Raw genomic sequence first — 11671 nt, forward strand, 5'->3', positions numbered from 1 at the left:
CAGCACATGGTTCGATCCAATTAGTTGGCTCCAGGATTTAAGAGTCCTCAGCCCTCAGCCAGCCTTTCACTCCACCAGGAAGTGACCTCCCCAAACAACCAAGGTAACTCCAAGACTAAGAAACAGATGATTAATATCAAACAGTTTGCCTGTGTAACTCTGCAGTGCTAGAATGTGCTCACTTACCAAATCAAACCAACTTTGTGAAGTGAATTGTTGAGGTATGGTTGAACATAAATGAAAGTAACCGATAGATACGTTTCACTTTCAGTTCAGTTTTAAATCATCAGGTTTTCGTGAAGATGCATGTGTTTGGGAACTACTGAGCATCCGCCTGGATAAATGAGACTTGTATTATATTATTCTCAAATTCAAGATGACACGGCAGAACTAATTGACATACAAACGGCCATTTTGTGGGTGAAGTATTCCTTTAAGCTGTATATTAGGATCATTTCAACCAATGAATCTCAAAAATGAGTTCCAACTATGCTCACAATTACCATAAAGCAAAACTCACAATTACTTTTCTTCCTGAGTTGTTGTTGGTTTTTTTCCCCCCAGTTGTAAAACAGCAATAATAACCAGTAATCCCCATCTGCGCCTCACACCTACTGCATCACTGTCACAGCCATAATCACCCTGAAGGACGCACTCTTGGATATTATTGCTGTAATAACTCATGCTGCGAAATGACTCCCGACAAACCGCTCTCTGACGTTAAAAAGTCTATTGCCGTCATCCTTGCGGTTCACAGTTAGTAGACATTTATGGAGAGGCATTTCAGCGCAGCAGTGTTGAATGAAAGTGCTGCTCTGTCTCATGGAGGTACAATAACCTTGTGGTCATTCCCTCCCTCTGGTTGGAAAGTCCTGCGGAGGTGTGTTGAGGCGTTTCTCTCCTCCCCTGGTGTTTGATTAATGCGTGCCAGTAGATCTCCGAGTGGGCTAGCCTCGCTTGACTTATACACACTGTCAGCCAGCCCGCCTGCACTCGTAAACAAAGGTTATATCTCTGTTCGCCTCTATACAATCCACATACACAGCCTCTGCCTCTCAGCATGTTTACACGCCGTCTCTAACATTTCTCTTCCTCTCTGATCCACACAAGAAAAGAAACACTGTTTTGTCTACAAGCCTCAGCAGCTGGTAGCTTCCAACATTAACCTCCTACTTTCATGAATTCTCTTTTTATATTTGCCAGTGTTTTTTTAAGAGGCTGTGGTGTCTTCGTTAGGTGCATGTGCAGGAAATACCCATGATTCCATCTCACATTTCTCCTCACTCAATGGAAATGCTTAGACAAAAAATCAGGTTGTCTGGTTTCCTGAAATGTGAGTCATGCCAGTTTACAATATCCACATGATTTTAGGCTCATAAGTGCAGCAGAGACTGATGGGAATGGCAATAGTTTTGTAGGTATTATGGCTTTAACCAAAGTACTAGAAAAATAAAGTTTGACCTGATGATGGCACGAAATGAAAAGTAATGTGATGTAAAGTCATTAGGATTCATTTTCTGCGGTCCATGAATGCACCAAATTTCAAGGCAATCCAAGATATTTTACTGCTGAGCTGTTGTTAGCATTAAAGGAACAGTCAGGGATCCGAGGGTTCATCCTCTGGGGACCATGAATGACTGCAAAAAACAACAACAAAATAACAAAAAAAACAATGGGACAATCCTTTCAATAGTTGCTGAGATATTTCACTATGGACCAAAGTGGTGAGCTGACAGACTGACATTAGCTATGTTTCCATCCAAAAGTGATTCGAATCATTGGGAAATGCGCATTAAAAGAAATACGAATCCTGTGTGTTTCCATTAAATGTACGGACTTTGGTGAAAACTACAGCTCGTGCGAATTTTCTGCAGAACCGGAAACAAAACAAGTCTTNATTTTAGTTTGTGCGAATCAGGGGATTTTAATTCGAATTTTGGCGTTTCCATCATAATTTTCCGATGCGATACTTCTAGATGCGCATCTAAACAGGCTGGAAACATGGCTATTGTCATCCATAGAGGGGTTATCTGGTATCCGCAGGGGTTGAAATTGGAGGGGCAAATATTGCCTATTTTTCAGTAAAGTCTTCGGAAGCTGTAATCCAAGGTATATACACTCAATTCTCCCACTGAAACGGTCATCCTTCACCTGGCCTAAATTAAGGACTGGTTGTGCATAGACCTTCGCATTTAAAAACCAAACTTTCACAGCAACTTTTTTCAAACAGCGATATTTTTACTTAAAATGTGCATTATGTAAATTCTGCCACTAGGGGTCACTCAAAATAATGACAAAAGACGGGGGATCATTGATTGTTAAACAACCACCATTGCCAATGAAAATCTGTGACATCACTCAGGCAGAGGTTACAAAATGGACGTTAGGTTTGGTCATGTTTATGTCATTTCATTCTAATAGCTAACATAACGTTAACTTGCTAACGTACCATTAGCATTAGACGAGTTAACCACCCATACAGCTGTAGCTAACGTTATGTGGCAAATTCAATCGTTGGGTAGCTCAGCGCTGTTATCTATGGTGAAACAATCATAAAAAATTTATGAGTGTGTGTGACATATCTGGGCTGTGTTCAGCCCCAACAAAACATAGCAAAATGTTTTTTTGACACAGAAATGGTGGTGCGTTGATCATCCTGTTGTGTTATGCAAGTGCATTGCCTTTGAATACAGTGGGGTTTTATTCAATTTAATTCAATTCAATTCAAAGGGGCTTTAGCATAGGGAACATTCATTTATATGCCAAAGCAAATGTGCAATAAAAACACAAATTGCAAGTACAGTAACTAAAGATCTATTGAATTTGGTCTACCATAAAACTTTAATAAGTAGCCCAGGCCATTATTTGCTTAAATCACTGAAATCTACAGGCCTATGTTTGGGACGGGCGTCTATATGGGACAGGCCTTTAATTCCTTTCACATAAAAATGTTGCTCATCAAAGATCGAGAAATATGATCAATTGTTTATTTAATCCAGTATGAATATAACTTGTTTGAAAATTAACCTTCAGATAAAATATTTATAATGAATCATTCATTTAAACTAACTCTGACAGAGTTAGCATCAGAGAGAGAGAGAGAGAGAGTAAAGCCTAGTTCACATTATGATTTTCACCGCGATTTTGACGTCGCAGAGGATCTTGAGAGCCACCGTGGGTCGGAGTGAGTCGGCAGATAGTCTGCCATGACGAGTCCTCATGTGTGAACAAGCCTAAGGGCAAGTCGCCCCCTCGTCTGTGACTGGGACTGGATATCGATGGTTTCTAAAGTGGAGTTGCTTATTTGGGCTTGCTCTCTATACATCGGCTTTCTCTATATATCGCTTCTTTTGGGCTTGTTTCCATAGCCCTGGTTGCTTGTTTCCTTCCCAAGATCTGGCAACACTGACAAGCCAGCAAGCAACAACAACAATGGTGGCGTCCACAGGATCACAGGGAGCGCATTGTGTTTGGACCCAGGCCCTGGAGGCAGATCTGATTCAACACTGGGAAGAATATCCATGCCTTTACGATGTGTCGTCTCCAAGTTAAAAAACGTAGTTTGGTGACGTCACCATGTTATCTGGGGCTCTGTCGGCGAGGGCTCCATGGAGAAATCTTGTGGTGTGCACATACAGGTCATAACGCAGTTGCCAGTGACAGAAACACATCGCCACGTATGAACACTCAAAAGATTACAACAGTCTCCGCGACGCACAATCAGGGTGAAAATCGTGTAATGTGAACCTAGCCTTTACAGCACTCGAGGATTACAGCACTCAGCATACCGACACAACACCACTTTATCCTGTCTGAGGACCCTTATGGACTAAAGGAATATGAATAACTTACAGGGTAACTGAGTAATGGACACATAATTTGAGGTAGCCAACAATCTGGTTTTATACATCCAAAGAACTTCTATTAAAGAAATGACTTGCTTGGCAACCAGACCAGGCCTCTAATTGAGACAGGACTTTGTCTGTCAAAATGTGTAGCCACACCAGGCTAGTAAAAGGGACTGGGCATTTAATTGAAGTTTTAAGGTGTGTATATATACAGTAGTTTACATCTCTGACACACGCACAAAACAAGAGAAACCTGCCTCAAAGCTCATTGTACACATTTCACGTAGTTTCACACCATTTCAAGGGAACACGTCGTTCATCCCAGAAACAGTAGCAAAACTGTGCACGCTGCTTTCTCATTGAATATTCCCCAGTTGTTTCCTGTGCTGCCCCAGAAGTTAGAGCAACGAGAGTGGGGATACTGAAAGGCAACCAAATGAAAAGTGCCATTACCTTGAACTGAATTACAGATTTCTGTGGGTTTGAACATTGATGGAAACATTTGTAGTTATGTAAGTAAACAAATCAACACAATATGACATCATTTTAGTCGTTTTTAGACATTTAAATGTAGAAATGTTTTATTTTAAACCTTTAAATCAAGATGTGAAGAACATTGCCTGAATAAAACTCTTTCTCATTTCTAGTATCTCACAACGCAAGTATATCAGGCTATCATTTTATCGACTCAACTGACCAGCTTGTTCCTGGATGTAATCACTTCCCCAGCAGTCACACTGGTATCAACAGAAGCCAGGCTGACACTGTGACCTGGAACCAGTGCCTCTCCTGAAACAAGAAATGATAGTCATGTCACAAGCATGATGGGGGGATTTAGTTTCTCGGTGAATGGAGACACATCCAGTGTGTTTTGTTCAGAGTCCTTTTGAATGATTGCGTTTGAAGTTCTGGGTGCCCTCTGTTGGGACAGGCATCCATTTCACGCCTCAGGTGTCTGCTCCGATTTGAGAGAGATTAGGTGAAATATGAAATCCACAACACACACAGACACACATGCCCTCCCCGTAAGATATGTCATAGCTTTCCTTCTGCGGTCTTTTTTTGGCATCCTGTGACTGCCGACAGATAGAAGAGGAGCAGAGACTGCGGCGACCCCTCCACCTGCTCCTTTTCTTTCCTTTTCTCTCTGCTTGATATGAGTGAAGTGGAGGCGAAGGCTTCACCACCCCTCACCCCCACACTCTCCCTCCCTCTCCTGTAGCGTGAGAGGAGAGGAGGTGATTGATGTGCTCCGGTGGGAGTGGAGGTGTAGAGCCTGGATCATCATCAGCCGTGGCACAGAGCAGAGCTCTCAGAGGACACACCAAAGCAGGAATAGATCCTGGCAGGACCAGATGATGAAATCTTCCCCCTCCAATGATCCTCATCCCCGCGGAGGATGACTGAGAGGGAAGGAGGAGGAGGAGGAGGAGGAAGGGCTTAAGGGAGGAGCGGAGGAGGGAGACTTTTTTCAGAAACTGTCTGTTTGGTTTATCTGGCAACTAAGCTGTCATATTTCTCAAGAGACGCACTCGGGTACAGTGTGATGAAAACTTACAGTAGACGTGCGAGCACACAGATGAGTGGTTGTAACATTGAGTCTGCTGAATCACAGAGAACAGAGGTGAAAAAGCACTTTACCAAAACCCAAATCCACTTGTTCTCTCTCTTCACAATTCATCATTCAAGACCAGGACCTCTTTTTCTGTTTTCGCAGCAAGCATCCAATTATACATCACATTGTATCGGGCCTTGTAGCACAGTAGGGGGAGATGCTCCTTTGTATCCTCATGTAAACAAACAGTATTAATCAAATAACGATTGTGTGTGGATCTCTAGTCTGGGAAGGAGCACATCTCATATCTAGCAGCTGAGGATTTGTTTTGTTACTCGGTGAAAGGAGTCCCATTAGGACTTCTAATGGCATTTCTACTCAGAGGAGTTGAGCTCATTAGTTTGGTGTCTAAAATCTGCCATTATGATTTTAATTGCCCAAGCTGTACACAGCAGTATGGGAAGCAATCAAAGTAACTCTTTTTTTTTCTTTCTTGGTTGACAGTGATGCAGCATGATTTAAATATGCACTGATATACTTTCTATAGACGGACAGCGCGGGGGTTCAGAGCGAAAAGGGCTTTAAGTGGCAATTTCAAAACTTTACATGATTTCATATTCAGTTCAAATTATAATGGCACCCTTCTTTTTTTATTGAGCAAAACTCATTTCAGTAGAAGATATGACTTCCTGGGTTGTAGTGCTCCGGTTGCACTGCAGCTGCCTGAGAACCAGTCGAATCTGCAAGCTCATGTTTTAGTTGCTCTGGCAGATGCGTCTGGTCCTCCTCGCTCTGGACAGACTTCCACTGGCTTGAGACGTGCTGGACCCGTCACATCTGCTTATCAAATATGGGGCTGTTTGTTGCAAAGGCTGTAAAGTCAGGTGTATGCTTGATGTAGTACCTATGGCTGATGAAAGCTTGATGTCATCACATCTTTTGCGTCAAGCACAAAGGCCTCTAAAGTTACCCAGATCCTTGGTTGTGAATCTCTGAATTTTTTAATCAAGAGCGCATTAAAGCATTTTCAAAAACAACCACAATGGCAGCAGCTGATGGAGCTCTCTGTTGAAGCCGCAATCGTATCAGCATTGAACAAACTGGACGGTAGTCTATATTTTTAATTAAAAAACAATCGATTGCACTCATAGCTTTTCTTGAGCAGAAAGATGTGTTTACTAAACTTTTGATGAGATTAGGTAAAATTTCAATATACCCACTCATCTCTACACACTGCAGTCCGTTTACAGTTCTCTATTTTCCCTCCAATTCCTGCTCTAACATGCTGTGATTTGCCATCTAGACCAGGCAAACCTGGTCGCTACTGCACATGGTGATAACCTGTTAGTAACACCCCTTTGAAAAGGGGTAAACAGAGAAGACTAATTCGCATTTGGTCTTGCGGTATCAGGCTAGCACTGCAAGGAATTTTCTGTTGAAAGCTACAATTTAGACTAATTATTTTGTTTTGAGCGATGAGTTAGTTAAGAAGATCTGTACCACACTCTGTGTAATATAGGGCTATAGCCAGCAGCTGATTAGCTTAGCTTAGCATAAAGACTGGAAACGGGGGAAAGAGAGTCACAAACTTGCCTGTTAACACCTCTAAAGTTCACTAAATAGCTCCAATTCAAAGGTATACACTGAGTAGGATTTTCCTAGAAACAATGCATGGACTCATACAAGGTAATCCCTCAGTTATCAATCATGACCCACTAGAGGTGTGTGGTGGTGTATTTAGCTTATCTGTCGAGACCCTGCCATCTGCCTGTTATTTCCTTTTTTCTCTCTTATTTTGCTGTGTGATCAAACAACCATCATCGGCAACGAAAATTCATTTGATACCACCTTGGCAAAAATCATGTCTACAGATGAGGTTACAGTACGGATGTTAGGATGTTCATGTCATTTCATTCTAATAAAATAGCTGCAAGTTAACTTTAGCTAACGTAGCATTAACTTGCTAACTTACTATTAGCATTAGATGAGTAGACTACCCATACAGCAACTGTAGTGCTATGGGGCCAACAAGGCCACCATCCTTAAAGGGGAAAAGGGTGAGCTGGTAACAATAGGCTCGTTCTGCGCAGATTCGATCACCGGCGATCGCCGCACAATGCATGCCGGTTAGTTTTGTGTCCGATTTCATTCCGACTTGCTAAACTTCTAATTTTTGTTGAATTTCAGAGATTTAAATTTTATTAACATTGGACTGTTTTAATTATTGAAGTATTTAGCAACACAGAGACTTGTGGTCAGTGGGAGGTGGGTATTCTTAAAATAACATCTGAACAGATGTGAAGCTCTGACTGTATCTGACTGATCTTTAATGAAAGCTGTTGTCTTGTGTTTTTTCCTCTGAAAATATTAACCTTATAGTTGGACACAATTTATTTAGCCTCTGTAGTTGAGGGGACAGGTCAAACTGATATGATGCTGATTTACATGAGAATTCATGTCAAATGGAGGCTGAACCAGGAACAAAAATTACAGATCGGCTCTTAAGCATTTTGATAAATCAATCTATCATTATTAAAACAACTGGAGACTTAGAACAAACTGATATGAGTGTGATAATATTTTAATAAATTGCCACCATATTGGACAGGATGTGAGTGTTTCTTTGACTTCCTGTACAGAATGAAGGCTGCTGGAGACTGTCGGGAAACTGTCCGACTTTACTGCCCCCTGTTGCAGCTGCCTGCTCTCATCCACTTTCCAGGCGAGGCGCAGTTCATCTCGAATGAGCCTAACACTATACCTTTAACAAACGACTCTGATGGAGGCTGCTTCTGGCTTCTCTATAGCAATGGCAGCTGAGGCTCATTGCTACTGTAGTATTTTGAGCCATCTCTCAAAATGACGGACAACACATGATTTCTCAGAAACAAAGTTAAAAAATATAACGAAACTTTTGACCATAACATAAACCTGTGATTGTCACATTACCCAGGAGAATCCTGTGTTCCTGTGTTAACTGAGGTAACTATTGAGAATAGTGTTAAAAGAAAACTCTTAAAAACACTTCACTCCTACCACTTTGCAACTCCATGACACCTTGGGTTGATGATGTCATCAGGTGAAACCGAATTGAGTGTGAAACGACAACAGCTACGCCATTCTTCTCCATTGTTGTGTATTGCCAGTTGGCACCATCAGCTGTATACTGGAGTGTGGAGCAGTAGAGCGTGATTAATTATGAAGTAGTCTTGACGCTGAATGCCATGGTGAAGTGGTATTAGTGTTAAGTGTGCATGGAGTGTTGGTTAAGAGTATTCCACACTGGCATTTTTAAACACGGGACACATAGGCCTACTAAGTTTAAGTAGCCTTTTCTCTCAAAAGTGACAAATGTTTGTATTTGTTCTAGTTGTTTGTTCGCAAGCCTGAAAATGTACTGTAAGTGGGCTGCAGGTAAACAGAGAGAAGAGTCCAGATTTGGAAAAGAACATTAGAGTTTGCTTAAAGTATTAACTAGCACAGAAATACATGAAATATAAACGACCTGAATTCTGTTTTAGTGCTGTGTAGCAGTGCTAAAAATGAGTTTCTCTTTGATTATACTTTTTGCAGTGTAACATCATCTACTTCTTGTTCTTTTCCATCCTTCAGTTTCTCTTAACTTGAGTCTAAGTCTATTTCCTGCTCAAATCAAACGTTGTTCTAATCACACGAGTGGCTGGCTGAGTGGTGTTCACATGATTCCTGATGTCGAACAGTACTTAGCACATCACAGCGCTTCAGAAATCAATTCTTGTGCGGTAGGGCTCGGTGAGAACCTTTCTGCTCCTGCTGCACACATTGATTCGGTGCTACGTATCTGGAAATGTGCTGGCCCTTGTCAATGTTACTGCATGAGGAGATCAAGGAGGGTCTGCAGCCATTCAGTCAATTCCCAATGATGGGATTTAGGATTTGGATGAACAAGAAGGTCTGTCAGAAGGGTAACTCGTGGTGTTTCAGCCTGAAATGAGTCCTGGGGCCAGTTTGAGGTGGTGTGGCCTCAAAGCACAAATGCTCACAAGTCAGTGGCTTTCACACACAATTCAGATGCTGCCAGTTTTCTTGCTATCTCTCTGAACCACTGCTGCCATTTTAGATGTTAGCATCGGCATGCTAACGTTTTCATAACAACAACATGCTGATATTGGAGCTGAGGTTAGCCGTGTAATCAATCCCATTATTTGTCCTGGGCTTTGAAAGTGATATTCATCTGCCTGAACGCTAAACAGGGCTGTCTAAATTTGCTCACCTTGGTCCTTCTATCTACGTGATGTTACGTTGCCTATAAATCATCTATAAAATCCATTGACTGTATAAAATATTAGACGCAGCTACCATGATGTCACCCATTGGTTTGTGGACTCCTGTTTTGAAGCTTTGACTTCGGCATTTTGGCTGTCGCCACCAGAAATGACCATATTTGGATGAGAGGCTGGAGCTGTGGAGGAGCGAGGGGTGGATCTGGCTGAAAAGCTGAAGACACTATCGGCAGTGAGTCTGTCACTAAAAGCAGCCCACCCATACTTATATGTAAGCCTAATCACATTCTAAAAAATATTTTTGGGGGTTTTATTGTCTTTTACACTACAGTGCAGATGGGGTGACACGCAGAAAAGGGCCTCAGATCGGAATCATTCCTGTACTACTGCAAAGGACTCAGCCTACATGGGGCAGACCACCCAGCCTAGTGTTATTCATGAACGTAGTACATGCATACGTCCACTACACTTTTGCTTAGTGCGGCTTTGGCTTTCAACAGTCAACAACAACGAATCTTTGGAATAAGGAATAAACCTGCCTCCTGGGTAAGCTATCTGTAGCTGAATATGGTATGCCTACACTGTATTTTAATGTTAATCATAATGATGGTACTTGGAGAGCCTAACATTTACTGAGGCAGTAAATGTGTCCTTATACAAAGGTTCATATGATATCTAATCCATTAGCGTCCAAAGAATGATATACCTAACATAAAGTTACGTAAGTTATGTAGGTTAGGTTTAGGAAAAAAGACATGGTTGGGCATCAATTAAAGTTACGTAGGTCAGGTTTAGGAAAGGAAACATGGCGACTACGACCGTTAAAACAACTCAGTTTACTTGGTTTCATGCAGTATCAAACATTGGTCTCCTGGGGAAAGTCCTGTGTTGTTTTATCTACCACCCCAACCTGCCTCTTAACATGGACTTTAAATCTTTATACCACTACTACCACACCACTGAGGTGGTACATAGTGCCAAAAGTTGTAGAAAGACAGCGTTGAAGGAAAGGTCAGGGGATCATCCGAGTCATTAGGATTCATCCTCTGGGCACCGTGGATATTTAATGGAGAAGCATGAAATTCTCTGCATTGAGTAATTTATAGTTTTTACCTCCATTCAGAAATCAATTTGTAAAGTGGAAATCCAGAGACGTGTCTGTCTGATGGCTCATCTGACTCACGACCACATTCACATTATATTTTTCCCCATTAGCTTTTATAGCAATGAGCCATGTTCTAATACAATTTAAACTTCACTTCAGTGGGCATTTCACAGGTTCTCCAGCATCAACCTTTAAGAAATTTAGTTAGGTAGCTTTCCCAGACGATGAGATAAATTTCACAGCTTTTTGGGTTAAGTGAAGAAGTAATACAGAGAATATATAACGTATGCCAGCAGGAATAAGTCAGCAAACCAGTTTTATTTGAAGAAAATTCTTCCCCCTGATACTCTTGCTGTTATGATCAATCCATTCCAGGAGTTATTCTGTGATGAAGTGTTGTAATATACTTTATGGTGCACCAATTTTCCCCCAGCCTGCCTTATCTGCCTTTACTGAAGTTAGAGATTTCCCACCTTTACCAGAATCACTTCTTAACAGCAACCCCACCATACCTGAACTTGTTGCATTGAGATAGAGATGGCAAAGGCAGCAATGATGCTGATAGGTAGAAAGACCAAAAGGGCACATTTGTCAGTAAAGAAAAAGAAAGATGCTCTTGTTATTCAAAATGTAGCCTGACTTTGGTGAACACTACGTTATGCTGCCTCCCAACTTCAGACCTGTAACAAGTTGCTGCATTCACCTGGTGTCCCTGGTCTAAATCATCTCTTATTAGATGTGTCAAATGAAAAGCAGCAGGACTGGAGTCATGAAGCTCAGCTCCGGTCGATTGAGGACGCCGTTGGTGGGGAAATTGGCAGGTCTATTTCTTAGGTAATAGATTTCTCCCTGTATGATTGTTGAGCATTGGCAAGAAGTTGAAGAAATTACATTATACGAT

This window comes from Epinephelus moara, chromosome 13, assembly GCF_006386435.1.
Source record: "Epinephelus moara isolate mb chromosome 13, YSFRI_EMoa_1.0, whole genome shotgun sequence".
Lineage (NCBI taxonomy): Eukaryota > Metazoa > Chordata > Actinopteri > Perciformes > Serranidae > Epinephelus > Epinephelus moara.